General features: G+C 62.6%; 4 non-coding genes across 4 annotated transcripts; all 4 read left to right on the top strand.

Annotated features, from left to right (window-relative positions):
* The first annotated feature begins 82 nt into the window (after positions 1-82).
* On the top strand, positions 83-201 carry LOC129458949 (5S ribosomal RNA). Its single transcript, XR_008649777.1, has one exon. It is a non-coding gene; the product is annotated as a 5S ribosomal RNA (ribosomal RNA).
* Positions 202-3384: 3183 nt separating this feature from the next.
* On the top strand, positions 3385-3503 carry LOC129459003 (5S ribosomal RNA). The gene has a single exon (XR_008649825.1). It is a non-coding gene; the product is annotated as a 5S ribosomal RNA (ribosomal RNA).
* A 3183-nt stretch (positions 3504-6686) lies between these two features.
* LOC129458993 (5S ribosomal RNA) lies at positions 6687-6805 on the top strand. The gene has a single exon (XR_008649819.1). It is a non-coding gene; the product is annotated as a 5S ribosomal RNA (ribosomal RNA).
* A 3183-nt stretch (positions 6806-9988) lies between these two features.
* Positions 9989-10107, top strand: LOC129458990 (5S ribosomal RNA). Its single transcript, XR_008649818.1, has one exon. It is a non-coding gene; the product is annotated as a 5S ribosomal RNA (ribosomal RNA).
* The last annotated feature ends 3113 nt before the right edge of the window (positions 10108-13220 follow it).

Raw genomic sequence — 13220 nt, 5'->3', positions numbered from 1 at the left:
GGCCCCGGGCTGGCGGTGACGGCTGGCATCCGGCGGGCGTGGCTGGGCCGGGCTCTTGGGGCAGCCGGGCGCCTCTCTCGGCGTCTACGGCCATACCACCCTGAACGCGCCCGATCTCGTCTGATCTCGGAAGCTAAGCAGGGTCGGGCCTGGTTAGTACTTGGATGGGAGACCACCTGGGAATACCGGGTGCTGTAGGCCTTTTCCTTGGCTTTTTGCTTTTTCTTTCCTTTTCTTCCAGACGGGGAGTCTCGCTCTGTCGCCCAGGCTGGAGTGCAGTGGCGCCATCTCGGCTCGCTGCAAGCTCCGCCTCCCGGGTTCACGCCATTCTCCTGCCTCAGCCTCCCGAGTAGCTGGGACTGCAGGCGCCCGCCACCACGCCCGGCTCATTTTTGGTAGTTTCCGTAGAGACGGGGTTTCACCCCGTTAGCCGGGATGGTCTCCATCTCCTGACCTCGTGATCCACCCGCCTCGGCCTCCCAGAGTGCTGGGAATACTGGCGGGAGCCACCGTGCCCGCCCGGCCTGCTGTAGGCTTGTTTGGCTTCCCCGTGGCCTCCCTTCCCATTACAGTCGCCATGCTTCCCAACCTCCCCTGACTCTGCTCAACCTTCATCGCCCTCCTACACCCCCGCCGCCGCCGGGGACCTCCCGCAGGGGGTCCGCCCCTACTGCACGCCGGGCAGCAGCATCCCACCGCTTGCGCCTCGCCGCCGCCCCGCCAGGAGCCCGGCTCCAGCCTGGGAGGGCAGGGGGCCGGACCCCAAAGGCGCAGACGCGGGTTCCCTGCCCTTCGCGGTGCCTTCCCGCTCCCGGAACGCCCAGGCGATTCGATTCACTCATCGAGCGCCAGCGCCGTCGTCGCAACCTTCCGAACCGGGGGAAGGGGCGGCCAGGGGCAGCGGGTGCCACAGACGCCAGCCGAGACCTCGGCTCCAGAACGCATGGGCTGCTTTCTCCGGGGGAAGGACATTCCTTGGCCAGCCACCAGGACAACCGTCCCTGTGCACCCGGATTCCCAATGCCCCCCACTTCGTGTCAACTCCAGTCCCGAGGACACGCCAGAGCCCCAGGCCTCCGGCCGCGCCCGGTGCCAGGGCTCCCGCCAAACGGGCGGGCGCACTCTGCAAATCTCGGGGCGCCCCCGCAAGGCAGCGAGAGCACGGGGAGGTGCCAAGAAAGGAAGGAGCCTACGAAACCCACCTGCAAAGCAAGCAGTTCATCCAGGAAGCAGCCCGTCTCAGCGCTCCGTTGGTCCTCTCGCATGGACCTCCTGGCCCCCATGTTCTGGCGCAGCCCAAGCCCCCTCCACCCTCTCCCGGCCTGCTCAAAAGGGCGCCGCCTACTACGGGAGCCCGGCGCCTCCCCTCTAAGGCTCTATCGCGCTCTCTCGCTCTCTAGCTCCCTCCGCCTCTATCTTCTAGGTTTCCCCCTGGACCTCGCGCTACTTCTGTCGTCTTCCCTCGGCCTCTCTGTCTCTCGCTCTTTCTCCGTCCCTCTCTCTCAGCCTCTCCGTCTGTCTCTTACCGCCTCCCCTGAGGGCGGCAAGCCACCCAGGCGCCGAGGCAAGAGATCGACGACACGAACTGTTCCAGGGTAATAACATACAAAACAAGAAGAGTTATACCAGATACAGATCTCCGATACGAGGAGATGTGAATAGCAGTCATCATTAGTTTGTAGCAATTACTCTTTATTCCAATATTCTAATAATCCTCGCTGTATACTCATAACCTAGGAAAAACCAGGCCATGCAGAGTTAGGAGCTGAGAGGGCACAGTGAGGCGTGACCAGAAGACAAGTGTGAGAGCCTTCTGTGATGCCCAGACAGGGCCACCAGAAGGGCTCCTTGCTCTAGCGGTGACGCCGGCGTCTGGGAAGACGCCCGTTGCCAGGCGGACCGTGGTCTACCGGTAGCGAAAAGTGTCAAGGAACAACACGCGCTGCTTAGCAGACCGGGAAAGGGAGTCTCCTTTCCCCCGGGGGAGTATAGAGAAGACTCTGCCCCTCCACCTCTGCTGCAGGGCCTGACAGCAGTCACTTATCCAGATGCGTAACCGTCTCCCGGTGATGTTCTGCTTCAGTGGTCACGCTCCTAGTCCGCCTTCACGTTCCGTCCTCTACACCTGGCTCTGCCTTCTACGTAGCAGTAGAGACTTAGTGAAATTACTAAAAGTCTGTAATATGCATAAATCATGGCGTAAGCTGTCTTTCTCTTTGTCTCCTCTCTCTCTCTCTCTGCCTCAGTTCCCCGGCAGGGAAGGGCCCCCCCGTCCAGTGGACACGTGACCCACGTGATCTTACCTATCATTGGAGATGACTCACACTCTTTACCCCGCTCCTTTTCTTTGGATCCAATAAATAACAGCGCAGCCAGACATTCGGGGACACTACCGGTCTCCGCGCATTGGTAGTGGTGGAACCCCGGGGCCAGCTGTCTTTTCTTTGATCTCTTTGTCTTGTGTCTTTATTTCTACAACCTCTGGTCTCCACACACGGGGAGAGACCCTGTGGGGCTGGACCCTACACTCCCCCTCCACTGTCTTTCTCGATGGCTGTCTCTCTCATGCCCTCGGTTTCTATCTCTCCATCCATCTCGTCCATGCTCTCCTTCAAGCCGTGTGTGTGTGTGTGTGTGTGTGTGTGTGTGTGTGTGTGTGTGTGCGTGTGTGCGGGCGTGTGTGGGTGTCTCTGTGTCTTTGTGTGTGTGTCTGTGCCTGTGTCTCTGTGTGTGTGTGTGTGTGTGTGTGTGTGCGTGTGTGTGTGTGTGTGCCGGTGCGCGAGCCCGCGTGCGAGGGCCCCCGTGTGTGTCTGTGTGTGGGCGAGTGGATTTGAGCCTGGTGGTGGTGGGGTGTGTCTGGGTTTCTCTCAGCCCCTCTCACCCAGGATCAGGCCGCCGCCTCTAGTGCCAGCCCGGGGCAAAGCAGGGCAACCCACCGACCCGCTACGCCCCACGCCCTCTTGTCCACCGGCCGGGTCTTGGTCGGGACAAGCGAGCGCGGTCGGGGCGTTGTGAGAGAAAGGCCCCGCGCGGCTGGGCCGGCTGTTCGACCTTGGCCAGCCCTGACGGCTCTGGGTGGGTGGGGCAAGAGGGGACCTCGCAGGAGCCCCTGAGCGGCGAGGGATCCAAAACGCTACCTCCGCGGCAGGGCGGAGGACCGGAGCGTGTCGCAGGATCGTGGGCCCTGGGCCCTGACGCCTCGGAGCACTCCCTGTTCGGAGCGGGCCCGATGTGGTGGAAGCGCGGGAGCCTGGGGTAGGCCGCGAGCGAGCGGCCCTCGGGTTCCGCGATCCTAGCCCCGCGGCCCCGGGCTGGCGGTGACGGCTGGCATCCGGCGGGCGTGGCTGGGCCGGGCTCTTGGGGCAGCCGGGCGCCTCTCTCGGCGTCTACGGCCATACCACCCTGAACGCGCCCGATCTCGTCTGATCTCGGAAGCTAAGCAGGGTCGGGCCTGGTTAGTACTTGGATGGGAGACCGCCTGGGAATACCGGGTGCTGTAGGCCTTTTCCTTGGCTTTTTGCTTTTTCTTTCCTTTTCTTCCAGACGGGGAGTCTCGCTCTGTCGCCCAGGCTGGAGTGCAGTGGCGCCATCTCGGCTCGCTGCAAGCTCCGCCTCCCGGGTTCACGCCATTCTCCTGCCTCAGCCTCCCGAGTAGCTGGGACTGCAGGCGCCCGCCACCACGCCCGGCTCATTTTTGGTAGTTTCCGTAGAGACGGGGTTTCACCCCGTTAGCCGGGATGGTCTCCATCTCCTGACCTCGTGATCCACCCGCCTCGGCCTCCCAGAGTGCTGGGAATACTGGCGGGAGCCACCGTGCCCGCCCGGCCTGCTGTAGGCTTGTTTGGCTTCCCCGTGGCCTCCCTTCCCATTACAGTCGCCATGCTTCCCAACCTCCCCTGACTCTGCTCAACCTTCATCGCCCTCCTACACCCCCGCCGCCGCCGGGGACCTCCCGCAGGGGGTCCGCCCCTACTGCACGCCGGGCAGCAGCATCCCACCGCTTGCGCCTCGCCGCCGCCCCGCCAGGAGCCCGGCTCCAGCCTGGGAGGGCAGGGGGCCGGACCCCAAAGGCGCAGACGCGGGTTCCCTGCCCTTCGCGGTGCCTTCCCGCTCCCGGAACGCCCAGGCGATTCGATTCACTCATCGAGCGCCAGCGCCGTCGTCGCAACCTTCCGAACCGGGGGAAGGGGCGGCCAGGGGCAGCGGGTGCCACAGACGCCAGCCGAGACCTCGGCTCCAGAACGCATGGGCTGCTTTCTCCGGGGGAAGGACATTCCTTGGCCAGCCACCAGGACAACCGTCCCTGTGCACCCGGATTCCCAATGCCCCCCACTTCGTGTCAACTCCAGTCCCGAGGACACGCCAGAGCCCCAGGCCTCCGGCCGCGCCCGGTGCCAGGGCTCCCGCCAAACGGGCGGGCGCACTCTGCAAATCTCGGGGCGCCCCCGCAAGGCAGCGAGAGCACGGGGAGCTGCCAAGAAAGGAAGGAGCCTACGAAACCCACCTGCAAAGCAAGCAGTTCATCCAGGAAGCAGCCCGTCTCAGCGCTCCGTTGGTCCTCTCGCATGGACCTCCTGGCCCCCATGTTCTGGCGCAGCCCAAGCCCCCTCCACCCTCTCCCGGCCTGCTCAAAAGGGCGCCGCCTACTACGGGAGCCCGGCGCCTCCCCTCTAAGGCTCTATCGCGCTCTCTCGCTCTCTAGCTCCCTCCGCCTCTATCTTCTAGGTTTCCCCCTGGACCTCGCGCTACTTCTGTCGTCTTCCCTCGGCCTCTCTGTCTCTCGCTCTTTCTCCGTCCCTCTCTCTCAGCCTCTCCGTCTGTCTCTTACCGCCTCCCCTGAGGGCGGCAAGCCACCCAGGCGCCGAGGCAAGAGATCGACGACACGAACTGTTCCAGGGTAATAACATACAAAACAAGAAGAGTTATACCAGATACAGATCTCCGATACGAGGAGATGTGAATAGCAGTCATCATTAGTTTGTAGCAATTACTCTTTATTCCAATATTCTAATAATCCTCGCTGTATACTCATAACCTAGGAAAAACCAGGCCATGCAGAGTTAGGAGCTGAGAGGGCACAGTGAGGCGTGACCAGAAGACAAGTGTGAGAGCCTTCTGTGATGCCCAGACAGGGCCACCAGAAGGGCTCCTTGCTCTAGCGGTGACGCCGGCGTCTGGGAAGACGCCCGTTGCCAGGCGGACCGTGGTCTACCGGTAGCGAAAAGTGTCAAGGAACAACACGCGCTGCTTAGCAGACCGGGAAAGGGAGTCTCCTTTCCCCCGGGGGAGTATAGAGAAGACTCTGCCCCTCCACCTCTGCTGCAGGGCCTGACAGCAGTCACTTATCCAGATGCGTAACCGTCTCCCGGTGATGTTCTGCTTCAGTGGTCACGCTCCTAGTCCGCCTTCACGTTCCGTCCTCTACACCTGGCTCTGCCTTCTACGTAGCAGTAGAGACTTAGTGAAATTACTAAAAGTCTGTAATATGCATAAATCATGGCGTAAGCTGTCTTTCTCTTTGTCTCCTCTCTCTCTCTCTCTGCCTCAGTTCCCCGGCAGGGAAGGGCCCCCCCGTCCAGTGGACACGTGACCCACGTGATCTTACCTATCATTGGAGATGACTCACACTCTTTACCCCGCTCCTTTTCTTTGGATCCAATAAATAACAGCGCAGCCAGACATTCGGGGACACTACCGGTCTCCGCGCATTGGTAGTGGTGGAACCCCGGGGCCAGCTGTCTTTTCTTTGATCTCTTTGTCTTGTGTCTTTATTTCTACAACCTCTGGTCTCCACACACGGGGAGAGACCCTGTGGGGCTGGACCCTACACTCCCCCTCCACTGTCTTTCTCGATGGCTGTCTCTCTCATGCCCTCGGTTTCTATCTCTCCATCCATCTCGTCCATGCTCTCCTTCAAGCCGTGTGTGTGTGTGTGTGTGTGTGTGTGTGTGTGTGTGTGTGTGCGTGTGTGCGGGCGTGTGTGGGTGTCTCTGTGTCTTTGTGTGTGTGTCTGTGCCTGTGTCTCTGTGTGTGTGTGTGTGTGTGTGTGTGTGTGCGTGTGTGTGTGTGTGTGCCGGTGCGCGAGCCCGCGTGCGAGGGCCCCCGTGTGTGTCTGTGTGTGGGCGAGTGGATTTGAGCCTGGTGGTGGTGGGGTGTGTCTGGGTTTCTCTCAGCCCCTCTCACCCAGGATCAGGCCGCCGCCTCTAGTGCCAGCCCGGGGCAAAGCAGGGCAACCCACCGACCCGCTACGCCCCACGCCCTCTTGTCCACCGGCCGGGTCTTGGTCGGGACAAGCGAGCGCGGTCGGGGCGTTGTGAGAGAAAGGCCCCGCGCGGCTGGGCCGGCTGTTCGACCTTGGCCAGCCCTGACGGCTCTGGGTGGGTGGGGCAAGAGGGGACCTCGCAGGAGCCCCTGAGCGGCGAGGGATCCAAAACGCTACCTCCGCGGCAGGGCGGAGGACCGGAGCGTGTCGCAGGATCGTGGGCCCTGGGCCCTGACGCCTCGGAGCACTCCCTGTTCGGAGCGGGCCCGATGTGGTGGAAGCGCGGGAGCCTGGGGTAGGCCGCGAGCGAGCGGCCCTCGGGTTCCGCGATCCTAGCCCCGCGGCCCCGGGCTGGCGGTGACGGCTGGCATCCGGCGGGCGTGGCTGGGCCGGGCTCTTGGGGCAGCCGGGCGCCTCTCTCGGCGTCTACGGCCATACCACCCTGAACGCGCCCGATCTCGTCTGATCTCGGAAGCTAAGCAGGGTCGGGCCTGGTTAGTACTTGGATGGGAGACCGCCTGGGAATACCGGGTGCTGTAGGCCTTTTCCTTGGCTTTTTGCTTTTTCTTTCCTTTTCTTCCAGACGGGGAGTCTCGCTCTGTCGCCCAGGCTGGAGTGCAGTGGCGCCATCTCGGCTCGCTGCAAGCTCCGCCTCCCGGGTTCACGCCATTCTCCTGCCTCAGCCTCCCGAGTAGCTGGGACTGCAGGCGCCCGCCACCACGCCCGGCTCATTTTTGGTAGTTTCCGTAGAGACGGGGTTTCACCCCGTTAGCCGGGATGGTCTCCATCTCCTGACCTCGTGATCCACCCGCCTCGGCCTCCCAGAGTGCTGGGAATACTGGCGGGAGCCACCGTGCCCGCCCGGCCTGCTGTAGGCTTGTTTGGCTTCCCCGTGGCCTCCCTTCCCATTACAGTCGCCATGCTTCCCAACCTCCCCTGACTCTGCTCAACCTTCATCGCCCTCCTACACCCCCGCCGCCGCCGGGGACCTCCCGCAGGGGGTCCGCCCCTACTGCACGCCGGGCAGCAGCATCCCACCGCTTGCGCCTCGCCGCCGCCCCGCCAGGAGCCCGGCTCCAGCCTGGGAGGGCAGGGGGCCGGACCCCAAAGGCGCAGACGCGGGTTCCCTGCCCTTCGCGGTGCCTTCCCGCTCCCGGAACGCCCAGGCGATTCGATTCACTCATCGAGCGCCAGCGCCGTCGTCGCAACCTTCCGAACCGGGGGAAGGGGCGGCCAGGGGCAGCGGGTGCCACAGACGCCAGCCGAGACCTCGGCTCCAGAACGCATGGGCTGCTTTCTCCGGGGGAAGGACATTCCTTGGCCAGCCACCAGGACAACCGTCCCTGTGCACCCGGATTCCCAATGCCCCCCACTTCGTGTCAACTCCAGTCCCGAGGACACGCCAGAGCCCCAGGCCTCCGGCCGCGCCCGGTGCCAGGGCTCCCGCCAAACGGGCGGGCGCACTCTGCAAATCTCGGGGCGCCCCCGCAAGGCAGCGAGAGCACGGGGAGCTGCCAAGAAAGGAAGGAGCCTACGAAACCCACCTGCAAAGCAAGCAGTTCATCCAGGAAGCAGCCCGTCTCAGCGCTCCGTTGGTCCTCTCGCATGGACCTCCTGGCCCCCATGTTCTGGCGCAGCCCAAGCCCCCTCCACCCTCTCCCGGCCTGCTCAAAAGGGCGCCGCCTACTACGGGAGCCCGGCGCCTCCCCTCTAAGGCTCTATCGCGCTCTCTCGCTCTCTAGCTCCCTCCGCCTCTATCTTCTAGGTTTCCCCCTGGACCTCGCGCTACTTCTGTCGTCTTCCCTCGGCCTCTCTGTCTCTCGCTCTTTCTCCGTCCCTCTCTCTCAGCCTCTCCGTCTGTCTCTTACCGCCTCCCCTGAGGGCGGCAAGCCACCCAGGCGCCGAGGCAAGAGATCGACGACACGAACTGTTCCAGGGTAATAACATACAAAACAAGAAGAGTTATACCAGATACAGATCTCCGATACGAGGAGATGTGAATAGCAGTCATCATTAGTTTGTAGCAATTACTCTTTATTCCAATATTCTAATAATCCTCGCTGTATACTCATAACCTAGGAAAAACCAGGCCATGCAGAGTTAGGAGCTGAGAGGGCACAGTGAGGCGTGACCAGAAGACAAGTGTGAGAGCCTTCTGTGATGCCCAGACAGGGCCACCAGAAGGGCTCCTTGCTCTAGCGGTGACGCCGGCGTCTGGGAAGACGCCCGTTGCCAGGCGGACCGTGGTCTACCGGTAGCGAAAAGTGTCAAGGAACAACACGCGCTGCTTAGCAGACCGGGAAAGGGAGTCTCCTTTCCCCCGGGGGAGTATAGAGAAGACTCTGCCCCTCCACCTCTGCTGCAGGGCCTGACAGCAGTCACTTATCCAGATGCGTAACCGTCTCCCGGTGATGTTCTGCTTCAGTGGTCACGCTCCTAGTCCGCCTTCACGTTCCGTCCTCTACACCTGGCTCTGCCTTCTACGTAGCAGTAGAGACTTAGTGAAATTACTAAAAGTCTGTAATATGCATAAATCATGGCGTAAGCTGTCTTTCTCTTTGTCTCCTCTCTCTCTCTCTCTGCCTCAGTTCCCCGGCAGGGAAGGGCCCCCCCGTCCAGTGGACACGTGACCCACGTGATCTTACCTATCATTGGAGATGACTCACACTCTTTACCCCGCTCCTTTTCTTTGGATCCAATAAATAACAGCGCAGCCAGACATTCGGGGACACTACCGGTCTCCGCGCATTGGTAGTGGTGGAACCCCGGGGCCAGCTGTCTTTTCTTTGATCTCTTTGTCTTGTGTCTTTATTTCTACAACCTCTGGTCTCCACACACGGGGAGAGACCCTGTGGGGCTGGACCCTACACTCCCCCTCCACTGTCTTTCTCGATGGCTGTCTCTCTCATGCCCTCGGTTTCTATCTCTCCATCCATCTCGTCCATGCTCTCCTTCAAGCCGTGTGTGTGTGTGTGTGTGTGTGTGTGTGTGTGTGTGTGTGTGCGTGTGTGCGGGCGTGTGTGGGTGTCTCTGTGTCTTTGTGTGTGTGTCTGTGCCTGTGTCTCTGTGTGTGTGTGTGTGTGTGTGTGTGTGCGCGTGTGTGTGTGTGTGTGCCGGTGCGCGAGCCCGCGTGCGAGGGCCCCCGTGTGTGTCTGTGTGTGGGCGAGTGGATTTGAGCCTGGTGGTGGTGGGGTGTGTCTGGGTTTCTCTCAGCCCCTCTCACCCAGGATCAGGCCGCCGCCTCTAGTGCCAGCCCGGGGCAAAGCAGGGCAACCCACCGACCCGCTACGCCCCACGCCCTCTTGTCCACCGGCCGGGTCTTGGTCGGGACAAGCGAGCGCGGTCGGGGCGTTGTGAGAGAAAGGCCCCGCGCGGCTGGGCCGGCTGTTCGACCTTGGCCAGCCCTGACGGCTCTGGGTGGGTGGGGCAAGAGGGGACCTCGCAGGAGCCCCTGAGCGGCGAGGGATCCAAAACGCTACCTCCGCGGCAGGGCGGAGGACCGGAGCGTGTCGCAGGATCGTGGGCCCTGGGCCCTGACGCCTCGGAGCACTCCCTGTTCGGAGCGGGCCCGATGTGGTGGAAGCGCGGGAGCCTGGGGTAGGCCGCGAGCGAGCGGCCCTCGGGTTCCGCGATCCTAGCCCCGCGGCCCCGGGCTGGCGGTGACGGCTGGCATCCGGCGGGCGTGGCTGGGCCGGGCTCTTGGGGCAGCCGGGCGCCTCTCTCGGCGTCTACGGCCATACCACCCTGAACGCGCCCGATCTCGTCTGATCTCGGAAGCTAAGCAGGGTCGGGCCTGGTTAGTACTTGGATGGGAGACCGCCTGGGAATACCGGGTGCTGTAGGCCTTTTCCTTGGCTTTTTGCTTTTTCTTTCCTTTTCTTCCAGACGGGGAGTCTCGCTCTGTCGCCCAGGCTGGAGTGCAGTGGCGCCATCTCGGCTCGCTGCAAGCTCCGCCTCCCGGGTTCACGCCATTCTCCTGCCTCAGCCTCCCGAGTAGCTGGGACTGCAGGCGCCCGCCACCACGCCCGGCTCATTTTTGGTAGTTTCCGTAGAGACGGGGTTTCACCCCGTTAGCCGGGATGGTCTCCATCTCCTGACCTCGTGATCCACCCGCCTCGGCCTCCCAGAGTGCTGGGAATACTGGCGGGAGCCACCGTGCCCGCCCGGCCTGCTGTAGGCTTGTTTGGCTTCCCCGTGGCCTCCCTTCCCATTACAGTCGCCATGCTTCCCAACCTCCCCTGACTCTGCTCAACCTTCATCGCCCTCCTACACCCCCGCCGCCGCCGGGGACCTCCCGCAGGGGGTCCGCCCCTACTGCACGCCGGGCAGCAGCATCCCACCGCTTGCGCCTCGCCGCCGCCCCGCCAGGAGCCCGGCTCCAGCCTGGGAGGGCAGGGGGCCGGACCCCAAAGGCGCAGACGCGGGTTCCCTGCCCTTCGCGGTGCCTTCCCGCTCCCGGAACGCCCAGGCGATTCGATTCACTCATCGAGCGCCAGCGCCGTCGTCGCAACCTTCCGAACCGGGGGAAGGGGCGGCCAGGGGCAGCGGGTGCCACAGACGCCAGCCGAGACCTCGGCTCCAGAACGCATGGGCTGCTTTCTCCGGGGGAAGGACATTCCTTGGCCAGCCACCAGGACAACCGTCCCTGTGCACCCGGATTCCCAATGCCCCCCACTTCGTGTCAACTCCAGTCCCGAGGACACGCCAGAGCCCCAGGCCTCCGGCCGCGCCCGGTGCCAGGGCTCCCGCCAAACGGGCGGGCGCACTCTGCAAATCTCGGGGCGCCCCCGCAAGGCAGCGAGAGCACGGGGAGCTGCCAAGAAAGGAAGGAGCCTACGAAACCCACCTGCAAAGCAAGCAGTTCATCCAGGAAGCAGCCCGTCTCAGCGCTCCGTTGGTCCTCTCGCATGGACCTCCTGGCCCCCATGTTCTGGCGCAGCCCAAGCCCCCTCCACCCTCTCCCGGCCTGCTCAAAAGGGCGCCGCCTACTACGGGAGCCCGGCGCCTCCCCTCTAAGGCTCTATCGCGCTCTCTCGCTCTCTAGCTCCCTCCGCCTCTATCTTCTAGGTTTCCCCCTGGACCTCGCGCTACTTCTGTCGTCTTCCCTCGGCCTCTCTGTCTCTCGCTCTTTCTCCGTCCCTCTCTCTCAGCCTCTCCGTCTGTCTCTTACCGCCTCCCCTGAGGGCGGCAAGCCACCCAGGCGCCGAGGCAAGAGATCGACGACACGAACTGTTCCAGGGTAATAACATACAAAACAAGAAGAGTTATACCAGATACAGATCTCCGATACGAGGAGATGTGAATAGCAGTCATCATTAGTTTGTAGCAATTACTCTTTATTCCAATATTCTAATAATCCTCGCTGTATACTCATAACCTAGGAAAAACCAGGCCATGCAGAGTTAGGAGCTGAGAGGGCACAGTGAGGCGTGACCAGAAGACAAGTGTGAGAGCCTTCTGTGATGCCCAGACAGGGCCACCAGAAGGGCTCCTTGCTCTAGCGGTGACGCCGGCGTCTGGGAAGACGCCCGTTGCCAGGCGGACCGTGGTCTACCGGTAGCGAAAAGTGTCAAGGAACAACACGCGCTGCTTAGCAGACCGGGAAAGGGAGTCTCCTTTCCCCCGGGGGAGTATAGAGAAGACTCTGCCCCTCCACCTCTGCTGCAGGGCCTGACAGCAGTCACTTATCCAGATGCGTAACCGTCTCCCGGTGATGTTCTGCTTCAGTGGTCACGCTCCTAGTCCGCCTTCACGTTCCGTCCTCTACACCTGGCTCTGCCTTCTACGTAGCAGTAGAGACTTAGTGAAATTACTAAAAGTCTGTAATATGCATAAATCATGGCGTAAGCTGTCTTTCTCTTTGTCTCCTCTCTCTCTCTCTCTGCCTCAGTTCCCCGGCAGGGAAGGGCCCCCCCGTCCAGTGGACACGTGACCCACGTGATCTTACCTATCATTGGAGATGACTCACACTCTTTACCCCGCTCCTTTTCTTTGGATCCAATAAATAACAGCGCAGCCAGACATTCGGGGACACTACCGGTCTCCGCGCATTGGTAGTGGTGGAACCCCGGGGCCAGCTGTCTTTTCTTTGATCTCTTTGTCTTGTGTCTTTATTTCTACAACCTCTGGTCTCCACACACGGGGAGAGACCCTGTGGGGCTGGACCCTACACTCCCCCTCCACTGTCTTTCTCGATGGCTGTCTCTCTCATGCCCTCGGTTTCTATCTCTCCATCCATCTCGTCCATGCTCTCCTTCAAGCCGTGTGTGTGTGTGTGTGTGTGTGTGTGTGTGTGTGTGTGTGCGTGTGTGCGGGCGTGTGTGGGTGTCTCTGTGTCTTTGTGTGTGTGTCTGTGCCTGTGTCTCTGTGTGTGTGTGTGTGTGTGTGTGTGTGCGTGTGTGTGTGTGTGTGCCGGTGCGCGAGCCCGCGTGCGAGGGCCCCCGTGTGTGTCTGTGTGTGGGCGAGTGGATTTGAGCCTGGTGGTGGTGGGGTGTGTCTGGGTTTCTCTCAGCCCCTCTCACCCAGGATCAGGCCGCCGCCTCTAGTGCCAGCCCGGGGCAAAGCAGGGCAACCCACCGACCCGCTACGCCCCACGCCCTCTTGTCCACCGGCCGGGTCTTGGTCGGGACAAGCGAGCGCGGTCGGGGCGTTGTGAGAGAAAGGCCCCGCGCGGCTGGGCCGGCTGTTCGACCTTGGCCAGCCCTGACGGCTCTGGGTGGGTGGGGCAAGAGGGGACCTCGCAGGAGCCCCTGAGCGGCGAGGGATCCAAAACGCTACCTCCGCGGCAGGGCGGAGGACCGGAGCGTGTCGCAGGATCGTGGGCCCTGGGCCCTGACGCCTCGGAGCACTCCCTGTTCGGAGCGGGCCCGATGTGGTGGAAGCGCGGGAGCCTGGGGTAGGCCGCGAGCGAGCGGCCCTCGGGTTCCGCGATCCTAGCCCCGCGGCCCCGGGCTGGCGG

The sequence above is a fragment of the Symphalangus syndactylus genome, chromosome 19 (assembly GCF_028878055.3).
Source record: "Symphalangus syndactylus isolate Jambi chromosome 19, NHGRI_mSymSyn1-v2.1_pri, whole genome shotgun sequence".
Classification (NCBI taxonomy): Eukaryota; Metazoa; Chordata; class Mammalia; order Primates; family Hylobatidae; genus Symphalangus; species Symphalangus syndactylus.
The sequence above is the reverse complement of the archived record's forward strand: the minus strand, read 5'-3'. Positions and strand labels throughout refer to the sequence as shown.